At 36.7% G+C, this 18247-nt stretch overlaps 1 protein-coding gene across 2 annotated transcripts in view; it reads left to right on the forward strand.

The window, feature by feature from the left end:
• Nucleotides 1-18247, forward strand: part of LOC117295716 — a 44419-nt gene that overhangs the window by 12150 nt on the left and 14022 nt on the right. Inside the window, exon 3 of one of the 2 annotated variants that reach the window (XM_033778430.1) lies at nt 849-984. The gene's annotated coding sequence lies outside the window, so the exon portion shown is untranslated. Of the gene's footprint in view, nt 1-848; nt 985-9792; nt 9968-18247 lie in introns of those variants that run through there. The other variant, XM_033778431.1, reaches the window with a different exon arrangement.

Raw genomic sequence — 18247 nt, forward strand, 5'->3', positions numbered from 1 at the left:
TTCATGTTCATTTTGCAAAGGGCACTTCAGATGGAAAATCTATGGGAAGCTTTTTAAGGAATTAAGACCAAAAGCAGGGGCGAATTAGGCCACGCCCTTCATCTAATCCAAGGCCTGCTAAAAGCACCAGCCGTTAAAGGCACCGAACATTATTGGTAATTACTCAAAATATTGTAAGCATAAAAACTCACTTGGTAAAGAGTAATGGAGAGCTGTTTGATATACACAATTGTGAGAAATGGCTCCCTCTGAAGTAATGTAGTTTATGGAAAAGAGGTAATTTCTCACTCAAGTATTAAAAGACTTCAGGCCTGAAGCCTTTTATTAGGCATCTGAAAGCACACAAATTTGTTCAAAAAGGGTGTTTTTTCTTTCATGATTCTCTTGCAACTTCAATGACCAATTGAGTCCACATTTTCATAGGTTTGTTTTGTTTTGTTTTATGCATTATGTTGGGATACACCAAGTGAGAATACTGGTCTTTGACAATTACCAAAGGTGTCCAAGGGTCAATTTCACTAAAAACTTAGGACGAGAAATGTAGGAGATATTACAAACTTAAGGCTAGTCCTAAGTAAGGACGAGTTCCTTGTCCTTAACTCCAGATAAAAACTAGTCTTAACACTTTGTGAAATCCACCGGTGCCTTTAAAACAGGCCCTTTAAAACAGGCCCTGGGACGAGAGTCATCACTCAATATCCTAATTGTCTTGATATCTTGCCATACATCAAACACCAATGTGCATTAGCAAAATCAAAGCATCATTTATTACATTAAGGAGCATGCAGAGAGGCCAAGTTGCTTTTTTATCTTCATCTAATTTTGTAACATGTTAACCATCTCCCCAGACAATTGCTCGCCCCTGTGTCTGACAGTCTGTCTATGACTGACACACCTACTCTTCCAAGTATGAAGTAAATTTGTCATCATGTGGTGTATTAATGGAGTTTAACAACAGAAAACACTCAAGCCAGGAACATGAAGGTCAGTCCTAATGCATCTTTTATAATATCACATCCCACTTAGCCTCCTCAATGGTTGCTGCGCTATAATGGCCTGTTGATGTCTTCATTATTAACTCATTTATAAACATCACGTTATAAAACTTGAAAATTGTTTTTCAGTGTGCATCTTACGATTAAAAACACAAGATAAAATTGTAAAATAGAAAGGAAGAACAATAAGATGAACAGGACAAAATATGCAGTGACATACATATTTACAACCATCCAAAAAATATTAGGGAGACGACCAAAATAACTAAAAACTACCAAAAAGCTAAAAACCAGAAGAAGTAAAGGAAATTACTTGTAAAAAAATCCATCATAAAATAAAATGTAGCCGTTCTTCTGAGAAGAAAAGGACCCTATGAATAATTTAATGCATCATAATCATACCGATTCCTTAAAAAAAAATAAATTTACGATTAAAGCCCTGTTCATACTGACGTCACAAATTCGCAACAAACAATCTGCAACAGTGTTCAACTCCTATGAAACATTCGCTGCGAAAACAGCCATGGAACGTCAAACTTCGCTTCGCATTTGAATTCGCAGGAAGTACGAACCAGGCTTTAGATTAGAGATCTGGGGATAGTATTTAATATTCCATTGAAAAAATCTAATTAGGGACATAGAAATGCTCTGCTTATGTTTAAATCATTGAGATTAGCTTTTCGGCCTCCCTATACATAATCTGATTTAATACAGCCTGATTGCTCATCAAGTTAAAAGTTATTACTTCTGATGATCAATACCTGGTGATCCATACCTGCATAAGCCTACAGGACTGCAGTGATTGGTTTGACTTGTTTATGATAAAAGCAAATTAAAATGTCACCTTGAAAGGTTATTTCCTGCTGTTTTTTTTTCTAAGAAAGCTTAAACAAATCCACTTTAAGTTTTAAAGACTGCTTTTTTCACTGTCCCTTAGACAAGGTCAAGGAGATTGGAGGAGTGCAATATTGCACCTACCCCTTCTTCAAAAATGATGGTCTGAGTATTCTGAATATATTATAGAGAGATTTTTACAGAACTGTTGTTATTTAAAACATTTTGTACATATAAGTATTTCTCTGGCCCACTAGTTTAGGGCTTGAAATTTACTCTGGACTGCTGGCCAACCAAAGGCCAGTAAATTCAGCCATGGGCCAGTTAAAGCATAACAGGACAAGTAGGTGGTCCTGTGTTTGTGTTGCAACGATGGTTTCTGTCTGATAAAACTTTTCAGTTCAGTTGAGAATTGAAAAATACTTGCCCATAATACAATCAAGATAAATCTTCTCTTAGGGCTTGTGCAAATAAGTTCATATCTTTTCTTATGACTGGTCTGCTAAAAAAAAACATCTAGTCCAGTAAACATTTGATCTTGTGGATTTCCCCCCAAAATCGAGCCTTTAAGTGCATGGGATTTTAAGGAAATTGTTGTTAGTCTGTGTTTTTCTTTTCAATTGGATGGATGTCATGGTGATGGGATCTATTTGTGTATGCAGTTTACGTGATTGTATACTTGTATTGTACTTGAAAAACTCGCATAGAGCGAGTTTGTCATTTTCACAACACGATGTAATTTGAATGACACCGGAGAGTAATTTTCGCTGGGGACAAATAAACAGACTTTGGGGAATATAAAAGACCTGACAGCGGATGCCTTGACGCATTCATAGGTGTTGTGTTTCCATGACAACAGCGGGGAGGTGTTATATTTCGCTAGTCAACAAATTGGTTAGAATGTGTGAATATGTTTACGTGTATCCTGGATGGGGACCGGTACAAGGTAGCAGTGGTGGCATACCGTCACTAAATGGACACTGGGGAAGAAGGAAGCTAAATGAAGAGGAGAAGATAAAACGAGGAAGGAGGCTAAATGACGATTGAGTGAATCGAATAATTAATGGCAAATAAAGAACAAGATGGATTGAGTATTACACAGTTCACTCAGACATTGTTAAAATAATTTTTAAATAATTAAAATAAAATCAGCAATATTTACCCTGTCTGGGCATACGATGATGATTATTACAAAACAATTGTTTTCTAAGGGATTAAAAGATGAATGATGTGGCCCAAATCTAATTAAATTGAATCTTTTATTTTAAACAAGTAGCAAAATTGTTCTTTTAAGCGTCCTTTTGTTGTCATCTCCACAGATTAAGCACACATTAGCGCTTAATAAACTGATTATAAAACTGCATTTTTTTTTTTTTCACTTAATGAGCAAATACAATGTCTAGGATTGGTTGCCATGGTTTTGGCCATTAAGTATAAATGTCAGATGTCTTCCATGGGAATAAGAAAAGAAATGGCAAACGTCATTGTCTGCTTGAGTTGCCATTTTGCAGACTGGACAGTCAGATGGACTTGACTCTGTGGGGAGCCTTTTCCCATACCTACATACTTTACATAATTGCAGTAAACTGGGCTTAAGAATTTTGTATCATCTCACAGACAATTCAACAAAAGGCCTTTTTAAATGTCTGTGTGTGCAGTTATTGTAAGAATTTTGCAGAAACGGTCTGCAAAAAATGTATTGGTTGGTTGAAGTTGGTTGGTTGGTTTGTTGGTTTTCTTACTCATAGGTATGATTATCGGTACATAATGATTGATGGAAGAACAGTTGCTGTCCTTTTCAATTTAATATTTTATTTGTTTATTAGTAATATTGAAAGTCATCTGAAAGTATACAAATTTGTACAAGGGTGATTGTGTCCTTTTAATTCAACATTTTCACAGATTTGTGGTTATGCATAATGCAGGAATACACAAAGTACTGCAAAGGTGTCCAGTGCCTTTAAAGTTGTTATGAGCAACCTGACTCCAGCCACATCTACAATTCTCCTACAGAGAGCAGATTGGGGTGGATTCAAAGCTTAAGTTATAATGTGACGGAATAATGCATTACAAGGTTTTTTTACCCAAGAGGTTGGTCTTACATGACACTGCAGTAAGTCCTCGGGTTTTGCGTTTAACGCCATGTTAAGCTTCAGATCTTGAGATGCTTTGAAAAAAAAAACTTACTTTACTTGTTCGTGCATCAGTCAAAGGTCCGATACATAAGTGGTTTTTGGAATGAGCTAATTTTGTTGAAAACCCAAAAGATTTTTTAAGAACTGGAATTTTCATCAAACAAAATTATTTTTAAAGAAAGATCTGAACAACTCTACTAGAGAACTTTTGTTATGTGTTATACTGCCTCATTTGTTTGTAGCCATCACTACTCACGCCATGCACCTTTAACTGTACTTTGTGTAAAGTCAGTCATTCCAATTCCTCGCTGGATATTCAAGATGCTTTGGGTAATTGGGTTCATATTGGATTTGAAGCTGAGATCCCTTGTAGGGTTCTCAAGATATTCCTTGTGGGGTCTCAAAGTTCATGTCTTAAGATACTCATCAGTCCTCTGCTCATTAATGCCGGTCTCTCAGGGAAATCTGTCCTCCGGAGATTCTGTCCCCCATATGGGAAATCGACATGGGCTGGAGGAGGTTGATTCAAAAGAGGGCGCTATCAGAAGAAGTTTATACACAGTTTGCCATATGGGGGACAGAATCTTCGGGGGGACAGAATCTCCTGCTCCATCGGCTCAAGAAAGCTTAATCAGCACAGCCAGGCATGCTAGTCACACTAATCTGTGGCTACTAATGCCAGCTTGTTGCCGATAGGGTAGGGGTATTTTGTTTGGCTTAATCGTTGGCACAGGTGTGTGCCTAGGATGATTTGCACTGAAGGGAGGTTAGGGGGGGGGGATGAGGCTGTGTAAACCCTCCTGGGTGAGGGAAGGGGGAGGTGCTTAATTTCCATGTTGTTTTAACTACTTATGTGATGGGTTTATAAGGTTTAAAGCAGCGGTACAGTTTAGTAATCCCAAAATGCTGTACACCATGAACGTATATAGGGCCCTGGCGGAATACTCATGATTTAAAAAGAAATCCAGTCAGATTTGTTTTCTTTAAAACTTTTGTTGTAAAAACAACTAATTATAAGTGAATGCACTAATCTTCATGACTAATGGGTAGGGTGACGGGCTATCAATTACTATTTTTAATGTGGTTATAAAAAACAAAAAATAAAAGTCCTAGGAGTTATCAAAAACTTAGCACTAGTCCGAGTTACGAGTCCTAGGAGTTATCAAAAACTTAACGCTAGTCTGAATTAGGGTGAGTAACTCGAGATAAGACTAGTCTTCACTCTTTGTGAAATCGATGGCAGTGCCTTTAAATCAGATGATGAGTTTGACACGACCTACATAAACTTTGCAAAAGACTTTATTGTTTATGAGTGAATTGAATGATCCCCAGGGGTGCTGATGGGGAGGGGTAGCCACTAAATGCATTTGGCTTTCTATGGGCTGACCAAGGAGCAAGGGCCAGGCAAAGAAATACTATTGAGCTTGCCTGATTAAGACATCGTCCGTTCCCTGAAGCATATACAACCTCAAGTGACTTTTAAGACACACAGAATTATCTTATCATCAATATGCAGTCCTTGGTGTCACTCACAATGAGCAGGCCGGCTGCGTCATTGCTCAGGATGGATGTTCTTGTGAAAGAGATATCAGTGTGCGGTAGTGTGAACGTGTGTACAACAAACGGACTGCTCTGATTTATCATTGTCATCAAACAATAATTATTCGGTTGCTACTTATGTAGAGATACACAGTGTAGTTTTCTGGGGTTTTATGGTTTTGTTTTGTACGTAAGTAAGTACGTAAGGAAAATAAATGTAATGGGGATGACTGTCGTGATGAAGGACACAATGTTTTTCGCAAAATGCACTCATGGAATTCACCTTGGGACAAGGTTTTCTATAGCACAGCCATGCAGAAAAGTAATCAAAATTCCATAGTTTTACTGTTATGAAAGATTTCTGATTATCTCACTGAGGAGGGGGAAGTATGGATTCTGGTTACCTCTAGATTTACATAATTATTTTCTCTTGGGTAACATTATTCCCAATTTAATGTAATAAATGACCTAAATTCTCCCGATGCCTGAGGTCATCACCCACGATAAATCCTGAGCCACAATTTTTGCTTAGCAGAAATGAGCATAATTCTTTTAAGCAGAACTTTTTCAGCAGCTATTTGAAATTGGACACATGCAGGGCTATAGCACAATAAATATTTGACTCCCATAAATGGCCGACCGTGTTCGTCGGCGAGGTAAAGGGAAAATCGTGCAATTTCGAGGCGTGTTTGTGTGGATCATTTTATTGTACTTTTAAAACATCTTTCCAACCATATGCATTTTATAACAAACAATTACAAAGGCTTTTCAAAGACCAACTCGACCGATCCAAGGCAACGTGTTCCTTTAAGTGGTGGTGATTTGTAGATGTAGATACGATCAATCATCTAATGGAATCACCAGTGTAATGATAACCCTAATATTGACAAACACCATGTATATTACGACCTTTGATCTTATCCAACGTCTCAATCATTCACATCTTATTGATCAGCCAAAGTCCAATCGTTTTGTCAGTTTGTTTGGGGAATAAGAAAAAGAAAATCTACACAATGAGGAAATGAGGCGATTAATTACATCTACCCACATGCATAACCCTGTGACAACTGAAAAACAATATCATTCAAAAAGCACCCTTGAAAGAAAAAACACCCTTGTCACACGAAGTTGTGTGCTTTCAGATGCTTGATTTCAAGACCTCAAGTTCTAAACTTGAGGTCTCGAAAAATTACTTCTTTCTCGAAAACTATGTTACTTCAGAGGGAGCCATTTCTCACAATTTTTTCATACCATCAACCTCTCCCCATTACTCGTTACCAAATGAGGTTTTATGCCAATAATTATTTTGAGTAATTACCAATAGTGTCCACTGCCTTTAATCATGATCAATACATTGATATTTATTTATACACAGAATTGAGGGGGAAAAAGAACAACGTGATATAAAAGGTCATCCCGAATCATTGAATACTGAAAGAAAAAAAATTGAAGATAAAAACTGAAGAAAATAACAGCTGCACCGTACTGTTCTACCCATTGATCCAAAGATATATCTTCCCCAAGGAAATGTTTTGTGTTACCTTCAAGGTATGGGGATGTCTCGAAGTGTAGTTGGAAGAGACCAACATCTTGTTGCAATGGTTGAGTCTTTGTAACAGTAGAATTGAGAAAGAAGGATCTGACAAACTGATTCTCCTCTCAGAGCGAGCACTCCTCAAAACAGATCTTTAAAGGCACTTGACACATTTGTTAATTATCAAAGACCAGCATTCTCACTTGGTTGTTATATCCAACAAATATGCACACAGTAAACAATCTGTGAAAATTTGGACTCAATTGGTCATCAAAGTTGCAACTGAATAATGAATAATTTCTCCTTGTGTGTACACACTTAACCTCTACTGTATAATGTTAAACCAATAAGCTTTAAAATTACATTAAACCATCAAGCTTAAATCTAAATTGAGAACGAGTGATCATGGGTACCGGCAGGTGTAAACAAGAGCTTGTACTTTTCCATACCCAAACATGTTCTAGAGTATTGAATACAAAATTGCCAAAACACTGAAACTGCCAAGCTCCATTTACCTTTAACAGAACACATCAACCAGTGTGAACATCACTGGCTTAGAACTATAGCAACAACAACATTGAAGTGGATTTTTGTCCCCAGTAGAGTCAAGCCTTGAGTGGTTTGATGTATAAGGTAGCATGTGTTGACGCTCTGTGGATTGTCTTAAGTACCTAATAAGCATCTTAAGTTCTTAAATGGCAATTTGCTGCAGAGCAATTGAAGATTTGACATAATGTAATTGAAGAGTTGCAACAAAGTAGATTCTTGCTGAGGTGTTTTTGCTGCTTACAACCTAAAGCTGTGTTGCTCAGTCTTAATTTTGCCAAATGTTCACACCCAAAGCTTTTTCTCTATATAACATTTCAGAAGATGGGTGTGTTTAAATAGTGCAATATGAAGCCCTTTTCAAAAGAATTTGAACATTCAACTTGAACCTTTAACTTGGTTTTTGTTCACCCTACTAGGCACCGTATACTCTGTACTTTCTCAAGTTCAGTGAAAAAAATCCTAAGGCAGATCACTTAAGTGGGAATCGAACCCACAACCTTTGCATTGCTAGAGCAGATGAACTTAAATGAACCATAGAGCAAGGAGCCTGCTCTATGGATGAACCTACTTACAAATAACTGTAATAGGTAAGGTTTGCTAAGAACTAGAAGTGTTACAATAACCCTGTAAGCTTAATAACTTGCCATATATTATCTGCTTTTCTCCTACCAGAGCGTTCCAAGTCCTTATTCAGGTTTCAAGCAATTGCAAATTCTCCCTGGTGGTTTTTAATTAAAGGCATCTTCAAAAGTTGCCGTAGGTGCATGTAATATTGATTATCACGGCTTCATCTGATTGCTTCTTGGAAACTTTAATATTTATAGAGCGTCCATCCAAACAAACACAGAATCGAGACCCAGGTGTTACTTCATGGTTAATTTCAAATGTTCCGAGTCAGTTTGGGGATGGAGAATGGTGCACAGTGTATGCTTGCTGCTGGGATTGATACACGAGTCGGTTGTGTGCCGTCAACAATAGTCTACAACATGGGATAATTTAAAGGGGGTACATTTGCTGATTGAATTGGTGTGATCAAAGATTGAAAGACCATGGCACGACTTTCAAAAAGCACTTGGATTCATCTTCAGATGAGTTGTCAATGTTGTACCTGGAGTAGAACTCTATACACCTTTATCACGGTGTGGCCATCTTGATTTTACTCCATTCCAACTCATTGTAACCAATATGAGGCTAGACGAAATAATAGTCTGCTGCCATGCACAATGAATGTTAGCATTCATTTCTGTTATTGGAAACGGGGAACAAGACCAAGATGGTGACAGCGTTATAATTATAATAGGTCTATTTGTCCATATTATCATTGGGGTTTGTATCGTGACATCACACATTTTTTTTTACAGCCCAGATCAACTTTAAAATGTATACTAATGAGTCAGTGTTACTAGCAATGTTCAACATAAGATTGTGAAAGCTGTTTTCAAATAACAGTTACACTAAAAAATATAGTTTATAATAATATAAGGTAACATCCCATTTATAGTTCATGTTTTTATCTAATATCAGATTTAATAGATGTTAAATTTGCGATGGGGATAAAGAATAGTATTCGTTTTGGTTTATCCCATATACACTGATGTATGTTACCACCACTGTATACTTTTCCGAGTTCTAGCTAGTATGTCACTGCTCTTAGAATTGCAAAGGTCGAGAGGTTCGAATTCCACCCGAGTATTGTGCCTATGATTTTGTTTCACCAAACTTGGGAAAGTGCTGAGATTACGGTGCTAACATACATCATTGTATATGGGTAAAACCAAAATGAGTACTAATTTCATATTTTTACCAAAAGTTTCTTTCCTGTTTAACAGTAAGCCTATCATTTTCTATCATCAGCTTTTGGAAAAAGATTTGTCAGTTGACTAGAGCGAGGTTTAGGTCTGTGTCTCCAGATTAACGTGCGGGAGCTCTACCAACTGAGCTTTCTAGCCATAATACTGGCAGTCTCCCTTTGAATATAAACTGTACCATGAAAATACTTCGGCAGTGAGGCTAACGTCCTGAAGTCAGTTGCTCTGTGTGTCATTACAGGCCTGGCCTTGCTGTTAGTATGGGTTTCGTTGAATCTCAGTGATGTCACTGTATTGTGTCGATATAGCATCTCTCACTCGAAAGCAAGAGGTGTTTCTGGCAACAGTCCCCTATGCATTGTGTGAGTCATCTGCTTGGTATATCAACACTGCTATATTGAGCGTGTCCAGCTGTAATGCATGCTAGCAGTATAACAGTGTGAGGAAACGAGAGATTGCGTGAGGAGCAAGCTGGTTGTGTCTCTGCTCCGGGCTGGAGTATCACTTGAACGGAGATGACATGCAGAGTTATATTGCTTCGATAAAGGGCTTTGCTTTCATTTCAAAGTAGCAGTAAGTACAAATCTGTCCGTGTTGTTTTTTTGTGTTTGGTAAAGATTTGATCCCAAATTGATGGAATTACCTTTAAAAATATAATTGTTTTGCTTTATCATAACATTGGTTCTCGGATGGATACATCTGAATGCCATGTTGAAGACAAAAATCATTAAAAGGCTGTATCATATGAAAAGTTGAGAAAAATTACACAGGTTTTGGGGGAAAGTGAACAGTTTTATGGTTTTGCCACAGTCAGCAATTTATTGAGTAGTTGATTTAAATGCATTACATCATCACATAATCTAAACCTATTCAATGTATGAGAAGTAGTAAGATGAAGATGCAGCAATATGGTTTTTTTTCTGACAAAAGCAGCCACCGTGCAATGTCTTTTGCTTATGACGTGTGTTGTTTTCTCTCAGTTCATCAAGAGTGTTAATGCGCTTACAATGTGTTTTTCCCTGAGTCATTGTGTCTGTGTGAATCTCTGCGAGGAACACTTCACACTTGTGGCCGGTGCTTGTGATATGATGAGGATGGTTTTAACTAAAAGTGGTTGTCTATGTGTACAGAATTTATAGAGTATGTTACTTTTGAAAATTACTCTCATAACTGGTGTAGTATGAGAATCAAGAGGAACATTACAGACTTGGTAAGAATCACTAAGATCACAGATTTACATCAAACTTTAATACACGGTTTAAATGATAACATGCACAACATTTAATCGTTTTTTCTTTATATCTCCTGACTCTGACGGTTAAATGATCTCAAACTTCTACAGGTCATTGCTTACACTGTTTTGTTAGCAAAAAACAATTCTGTAACAAGATATTTTAATTACATGAATGCTTCATTGGAGAGATTTTGCAATTTTCTGTTTTGATTGAAAGATAATTTTGCAATATGCTTGCGTATCCCACATCACAGCCTTGACCTATTGCCAGCTCAGTTTTATTGATGAAATTGAGAATATAAAATGACTTTCAGAGAAATGACTTTCAGTTTTGCATGCATTGTTGTGTTCATGGGTTTGAAGGCTGTATGGGTGCTTCATAGTATAGATCGAAGATGTAACCTTGTTTACAAAAACAGCGATCATCCATTCCAGGGCATTTGCTGGCATTTCACTGGTCGTATTTATGACATAAGCGTTACACGTTCAGGGCTCAATTTCAGGAGCAAGACTGCAGGCGGCTTGTAACTCAACATTTTATCTGGACCATAATTTATGATACAAGACCAGATTCAAATTTAGAGAACACATTTAATCTCCTTTGTCATGCTACTTTGATTCTCAACAGAACTGAAAGACATATCAGATTAGTTGTCGCCTTTTTTCACAAAGAGACTACTCAACCCACATAATAATATTTTTATATTTGATAACTATTATCTAAGTACTGCTGTGCCTTTGAGGCCCTTCTTTAAATGAGATTAGATTTAATTAAGTTTTTTATGAACATCATTCAATCTATTTTTGAAGCTGGTCATTATGTTTTTTTCCAGATGTTAAATTATTTGAAATGGTAGGATTTTCCCAGACAAAGAATATATTTTTTAATTTGCTGATGGATTTCGAATCCATTATTGCCTATTTATTCATGCATGATTGGAATAAGTCTTTACTCTCCACATGCATAGTGTATAATTTAAAATGACAAACAACACAATTTCATTCCTTGCATTAGAAAATAAATGAACGAAATTAATCTTGTTCACTTAATTAAAGGTAAGGGTCATAGATTGGTACAAATTAATGACCGTAATAACTTATATACTTTTTAGTGAGAGCCACTGCAGCTGTTGAAAGGATAAGTTGAGAAAGGATTCCCTTTGAAGTAAGTTATTGTTTGGATATTTTTTCGCCCCAAATTTGCAAATGCTACGGCCAGAGATACAGTTGTTACCCGTTGTCACCACACTATCACTAAAAGGGATTTGATGTTATTGTGAAAATATCGTTCTCAGAATACAGCTCTTTGCTGTTTGCTAAGCAGGTATACACTGTATTCAACTGAAACTTTCTCTGGTAACTTTTATTGTACATTTCTTTATAACTTTACTTAACCTTCAAATCAGTCGACAAAAACCTCCTTTTAAGTCATCATCGAAAACAATTGACATTTGAAACCGTGAGAGTCCTAAGTTGGCAATGCTTCAAAAAGTTACTGTACTTATGTAGTACAGGTCTATAATTGGTGATGAGGCTTTGGGTTATTTACATGTTTCATTGCAAAATAGGGCTGTTTAATTTGGTACCAGTTTTCATAATGATCTTGGGTCGTCAGTTGGAGATGCTTGAAATAAGTTAGTGTACAGCTCTCTGGTAATTGGATCTGTGCAGCCTTAAGCTGATTTACACGGCCCATAGCGAAAGGGTGCTTAACTTTTTTTAAAAAAGATTCACGTGGGTGTAAATTGGCCATGCTTAAACCAATCCTGTTGTAAATCTCGATTCTCAATTACTTGGTTCTGTATTAGGCTTTGGCTTATTAACCATTTCTTAACGAAATGGTGCTTAACTTCTTTTAAAGATTCACGTGGTTGTAAGTTGGCTATGCTTGAACCAATCATGTTTTACATCAAAGGGTCTGTCTCAATTAATTGGTTCTGTCAGCTTTGGATGATTTACACGTCTCTTAGCAAGAGGTTGCTTAATTTTTTCTTTGAGATTTACGTGGGTGTAAGTTGGCCATGCTTGAAACAATCATGTTGAACAGGGGTCTCTTAAAATCAATAGAGCTGCAGTGGGCCCAATTTTCATAAAGCTGCTAAGCACACACATTTGCTTAGCATGAAATTTCTTCACTGATAAAAACGGGATTACCAAGGACAAATTTCCACTTGATTTTAGGATAAGCATGCAATATGCAACAAATGGAAATTTGGTTGGTAATCCTGTTTTTATCAAGGAAGAAGTTTCATGCTAAGCAAATATTTGTGCTGAGCAGCTCTATGAAACTGGACCCTGGTCAGGGACTTGTTGGAGGGCAGCCTTAAAGTATAATCTTCAGGCATTAAGTCTCGACTTAATGAGGTTACCCTTTAATCAGGTCTACATTTCCAACTCTAATGGCCTCTGGGTAGATATGGACACGTTTCTAGAAGTTTCAGGAGCTTCAATTAGGCATACAAAATATAGGCAAGTAAATAACGCTGCTTGGCTGGCTATCCTATTCGAGACTTGAATATTTATTCATAAATACCTTAGACAGTTTCGCTATTCCTATTGGTGGACTATGCATCTTTTTGCCTGGCGAAACATGGCGTATACAGTGTTTTTTCAACAGAGGGCGGTTTGAATGTAAACATAGGTCACATCGTCTATATTGTGTCTGTTTATGTTTTTTAAAGCTACATACAAAGTGTGGACCTGAGAACAAAAGAGGTTCACATAACGAGAGACTTAAAATACTATGTGGACTTACACACAGTCCACACAGTGTTTTTTTGTTCAGTGGTGAAGAATAGGGTTTTCCTAACGAGTACAGAACCAAAGAATGTCCACACACAGTGACAGCAATTATAGCTTAAAGACCATGGATACTACTGGTAATTGTCAAAGACCAATCTTCACAGTTGGTGTATCTCAACATATGCATAAAATAACAAACCTGTGAAAATTTGAGCTCAATTGGTCGTCAAAGTTGCGAGATAATAATGAAAGAAAAAACGCCCTTGTCACACGGAGTTGTGTGCTTTCAGATGCATGATTTCGAGACCTCAAATTCTAAATCTGAGGTCTCGAAATCAAATTTGTGGAAAATTACTTCTTTCTCAAAAACTATGTTACTTCAGAGGGAGCTGTTTCTCATAAGGTTTTATGAAAATAATCATTTCGAGTAATTACCAATAGTGTCCACTGCCTTTAAGGCTCCTATTTGTATTTGTGTGCTTTTTACTTGATACATCACTGTGTACTTATTGTGCCATTATGACTATGTCGGCAGGTCTGTACAGTAAGCATCGGCTTTTATTAAGGGCGATGTTGATCGATTAAATTGTACCAAAGTATAATTCAATATAAGCCATCCTCTGGACACAGCAATTTGCATGCACCTGTCTACTTTTCCTTTTAAATCTTATTGGGGGTTTAGAGTCTCGTATAATCATGACCGATCTTTAAAAGCAATTTGGGCACACCTGAATGACTAGATTGGCTTCGTACAAGGTGTCAGAAGCAAGTATTTCTTTTTGATTATTATATCCAACTCAGGATGTGAAGGTAAATGACGATCAGTTGCCAGGAGCAAACCGTCACGACATCAACCATATTTCCCATGATGTACGTGTGTGGAATACCAACACTATGCATAAGGGAGAACTCAACGACAGTGTGCACATAAATTGTGCAGTGCATGAACATTTTAAGTGGGGGCACTTCTCTCGTAATATAATATAACTACCACATATTGAGACATATGTGGTTTTCCTCCCTTGAAATTGTTGGGGTTTTTTTTTAGGTTTTTTTTTTAACATAGATCTACATTGATTGCTAAATACCTGCAGAATATTTTTGCAGGTATTTAGTTTTAAAATGTTTGTTGACTTCTTTCAATCCTCTTCTTGATTGATTGATTGAATTTAGTCTGATAAAAATACAGCCAAAACATGCCATAAATACATAGGAGAAAAGACAATGAAATAGAATACAAGAAAGACAAAATAAAATACAAAATTAGCCAAGAATAACCCCAAAAGTCAACAACTTAGGCTTATTTCCATAGGGGTCCTATGAGAAATGGTATTATAAGATTGCCTGAAATGTTGATGCTCTTTTTAAGGAATGACTATTACATGTACACATTAAGAACGATAGGACCATATGCCTGGCAATGCAGTTATCTGATGTACATTGTGTAGACAGACACATATTTTTTGACAAAAATTGTTTGCGAGAGACCACACATGTAAATTACATTAATTGGATAAACTAGCATTCATGACAATTTAATGTCAGAACAAAAACAGGACAAATATGGTTCTTTTGGTAGAGTGAACTAAAATTCAACATCTCAATTTCATAGAGTTGCTTAAGCAGAAAATATTGCTTAACAGTTTTCAGCAAAGCAGAAATTAGCAGAATACCAGTCACAAATTGTACTTTGAGACATGGTAGTTTGGCTGGGAACCTCATTCTGGTAAGTGTATTTTGGTTATGCTTAGCTACTTGTTTTGCTTAAAGCAGCTCTGTGAAGTTCGTCCCCCAGGTCGCTTCTCAGGGATGGATTTCTTCCGGTAAATTCACCTTGGACATCAAATACATGGCAATCGATAGTTGGCTGCCGTCTCGGACCAAGTTTGAGACATCTTAACCGCCTTTGGGTCTTGTCCATCTGCCATCACTATACATTTCCAAGTTATAGGACCCAGGGTTCCACAGCCAGAGTTTAATATGGGACATAAATTTGGTTGATGTGGCAGATGCTTGGAGGACTGATGTGCAGTAGACTATTGAAAGGTTCATATAATTGCAGTTGAAAGACATTCAACTGTAGTGCTATGAAATCAATTTGTTATATGAAACTATAAAGCACACATCAAACATCCACTCAAGATTGTTACTCAAATGTAAATAAATAACTTTTGATTGGGTATAATTTTTCAAGCTTTTTCTGGATACCTTCCCAAAAACGTTTTTGCTCCTCTTTTTGCTATAAATGGATATACTTTTGTTTGTACTTTTTAATGCCTCTGACAAAGTCTGGTTTAGATTGAAAGCTAAGATCATCTACCCTACTATTTTTGCTTCATTTATGTACTTAATCAAGTTGGCACAGAAATACTAAACAATGAATAAATATAAAATATAAATTATACAGAATACAGCGCTGACAGTGCTTGCAGAAACTTTTTTTAATCTCTTAATCAGAGACCCTGTTTTATAGCATCAGATGTTACCAAAGCACATCACGGACATTTTGATCCTTTGAAGTTTTTTAGAAGTTTATTAAGCCATTATAAATTGATGAGCATTTGTTTCAAGCAGCGCATCAAGACACAAGTGTGTGTTTTATAGACTACATGTACATGTAGAAGGGGATTCTTTCTGGCACCAGAGCAATTAAATTATTGAGGGGACCTTGTGAGATGCTAATAGGACACAGGTGTCTTATAGTCATTCACCTTCTAGGACGCGGGCGACTACAGTTGCTTGCGACTTTTTTTTAATGCTTGAATAAGGTCAAATCATTTTAATGTGAACTGCATTGCAAACCAAGCCAAAGAAAGAAAATCCTCTTTTTGAAGCTGCTTTAATTATTTGTAATCAGCTTATTTCACTCATTGTATATTTTTATTGGTCTCTTTATGCGCTTAGAGTTTTTTTTTTGCGGCACTTTACAAATGTCTTTATTATTATTATAATGGGATATCTGGTCAAACTTAAGAAGTGGGGCGTTAAATTTGACCGTTACAAATTAGTATTCAAGAGATTAGTATTCATCAAAAAATCTGATTTGTATTCGTGTTGTACAGTCCTCTAAAAACAACAAAAGGTTTTTTCTTCCTAAAACAACCTAGAACGCTGATTTTGTGTGAGGGCCAATACGTGCCAATCTGATTCAAGAATGCATGAGTTTCAGCAAAGACTGCCTTGGACTGCTTTGGCAACCGGCAGCCACTTCTACCTTTCTTTCATTCCGTCGAACAATTGCATTATCCTGTTTTTCTTTCCCTCGGTTTCTATGGCAACGAGATACTCCTTCAACTCATAGTCCCTCGTAGTGGCAGTGAGGTATCCATCAAATTTTCTCTTGTGGTGTGTTTTGTTTGTTGTCAGTGACGTTGTGGGTTGTGGGGAATATAAAAGAAATCAAGTTGAGGTTTACGATTGAGAATTTCATTTCGTGATAATTTGGGGTTGTCCAAAATGAAGGGTTATACATGTAGTAACATCCTGTATGCCATGGTTCTGCCGCTGTGTAGCACAATGGAGCTACCGGTTTAATTCAATGGACTTCAGTTTGTAAATCTCAAGATTCAGAGTAGATCTTTGTCTTAACTTGGTACAGTCTTGAAGCTTTAGTTCTAGTTATCAGAAACCAATTGGCTTTTATTCTCAAACGAGCTATTCATATACCTTGTGTCAGAGGAATTAAGCAAAATGTCAAAAAACACGCTATTTTTACCAATTCTATTTATACAAAACACAAAGAAAAGATGATCTCCTAATTGAAAGAGAACAATCATTCAAGCCATGAGAACATTTTCAAGAACTACTTATCTGCGTTTGTGTTTTCAGCCTTTACCTTAAAAAACAGAGATTAAAAACTGTCCACATTTTTTATATTGTTTTATTGTTTTTTTTTAGTAGTTGTTCCTGTCAACATAGATTTGATGGCATAGATCGTTCTTTTATAGCTTTCAGATGGTAAGCGGCAGCCCCAGCCTCTCGAATGGTTTAAATGGGCGCACACTTGACCCTCCCTACTGACGGTAATTACTGTTACACGTGTACATATTTATAGTATTTCCTCAGAGTACTCATTCTCATTGATATTAAATATTACATTTCACATCAATGACTGACATCTGGGGGAAATTGAGAGCGAACACATCTGTAATCGTTGTGGATTTTCCTGATGAAGCCTCAATTCAGACAAAATTTGTGCATCATGGGTACAAAGTAACTTGATGTGTGTTTAAAGGTGGTCAAGTGGTAAGTTTGCAGGACTTGCAGTCTCAAAGTTGTGGGTTCATGTTGACTGGTTAGTGATTGCAAAGCTCCTAAAATATTGCTTTCTGGTAATTTTCTTATTGCATTTTTTTCAAAATGCCAAATGCTTTCTGCTCAAGGTAGTGTTCCAAGCAAAACGTGGCATCCCATTATTTCCGGCATATTTCAAGAACAACCACAATAACTTGTCTATAGCGCAGATTTCTTATTTAGTTAGGTCGCTTTCACTTTGTAAAGCTCCTTTTAAAAATGCAAGGTTAATTTAATGAAGGAAATCATGCTCATTCCTTATTTGATTATGAAAGCATATTTTAGGTCGTTCTTTTTTTTAAGGTCACGCTCTCCACTTACTGGGTAAGAATGTCAGGGGAAAAACAACTGTGGTGAGAAATATTGGAATGGTGATGTTCTACAATAGGTTCAAATGTATATAACCTGCATGAACAGGTTCTTGCCATTTGAATGTGGGAATAAAACACCAAACCACATTTCACAATACGTATTCCTTTTTGTAAAATGATTGAAAAGTGGATCATATTTTGTCGACAAAGAAGCCCTATGTGTACTTTAATGTTAATTGTAAATAAGACCATCCTCCTTAATTATGTATTGGA

This window comes from Asterias rubens, chromosome 10, assembly GCF_902459465.1.
Source record: "Asterias rubens chromosome 10, eAstRub1.3, whole genome shotgun sequence".
NCBI classification, from domain to species: domain Eukaryota; kingdom Metazoa; phylum Echinodermata; class Asteroidea; order Forcipulatida; family Asteriidae; genus Asterias; species Asterias rubens.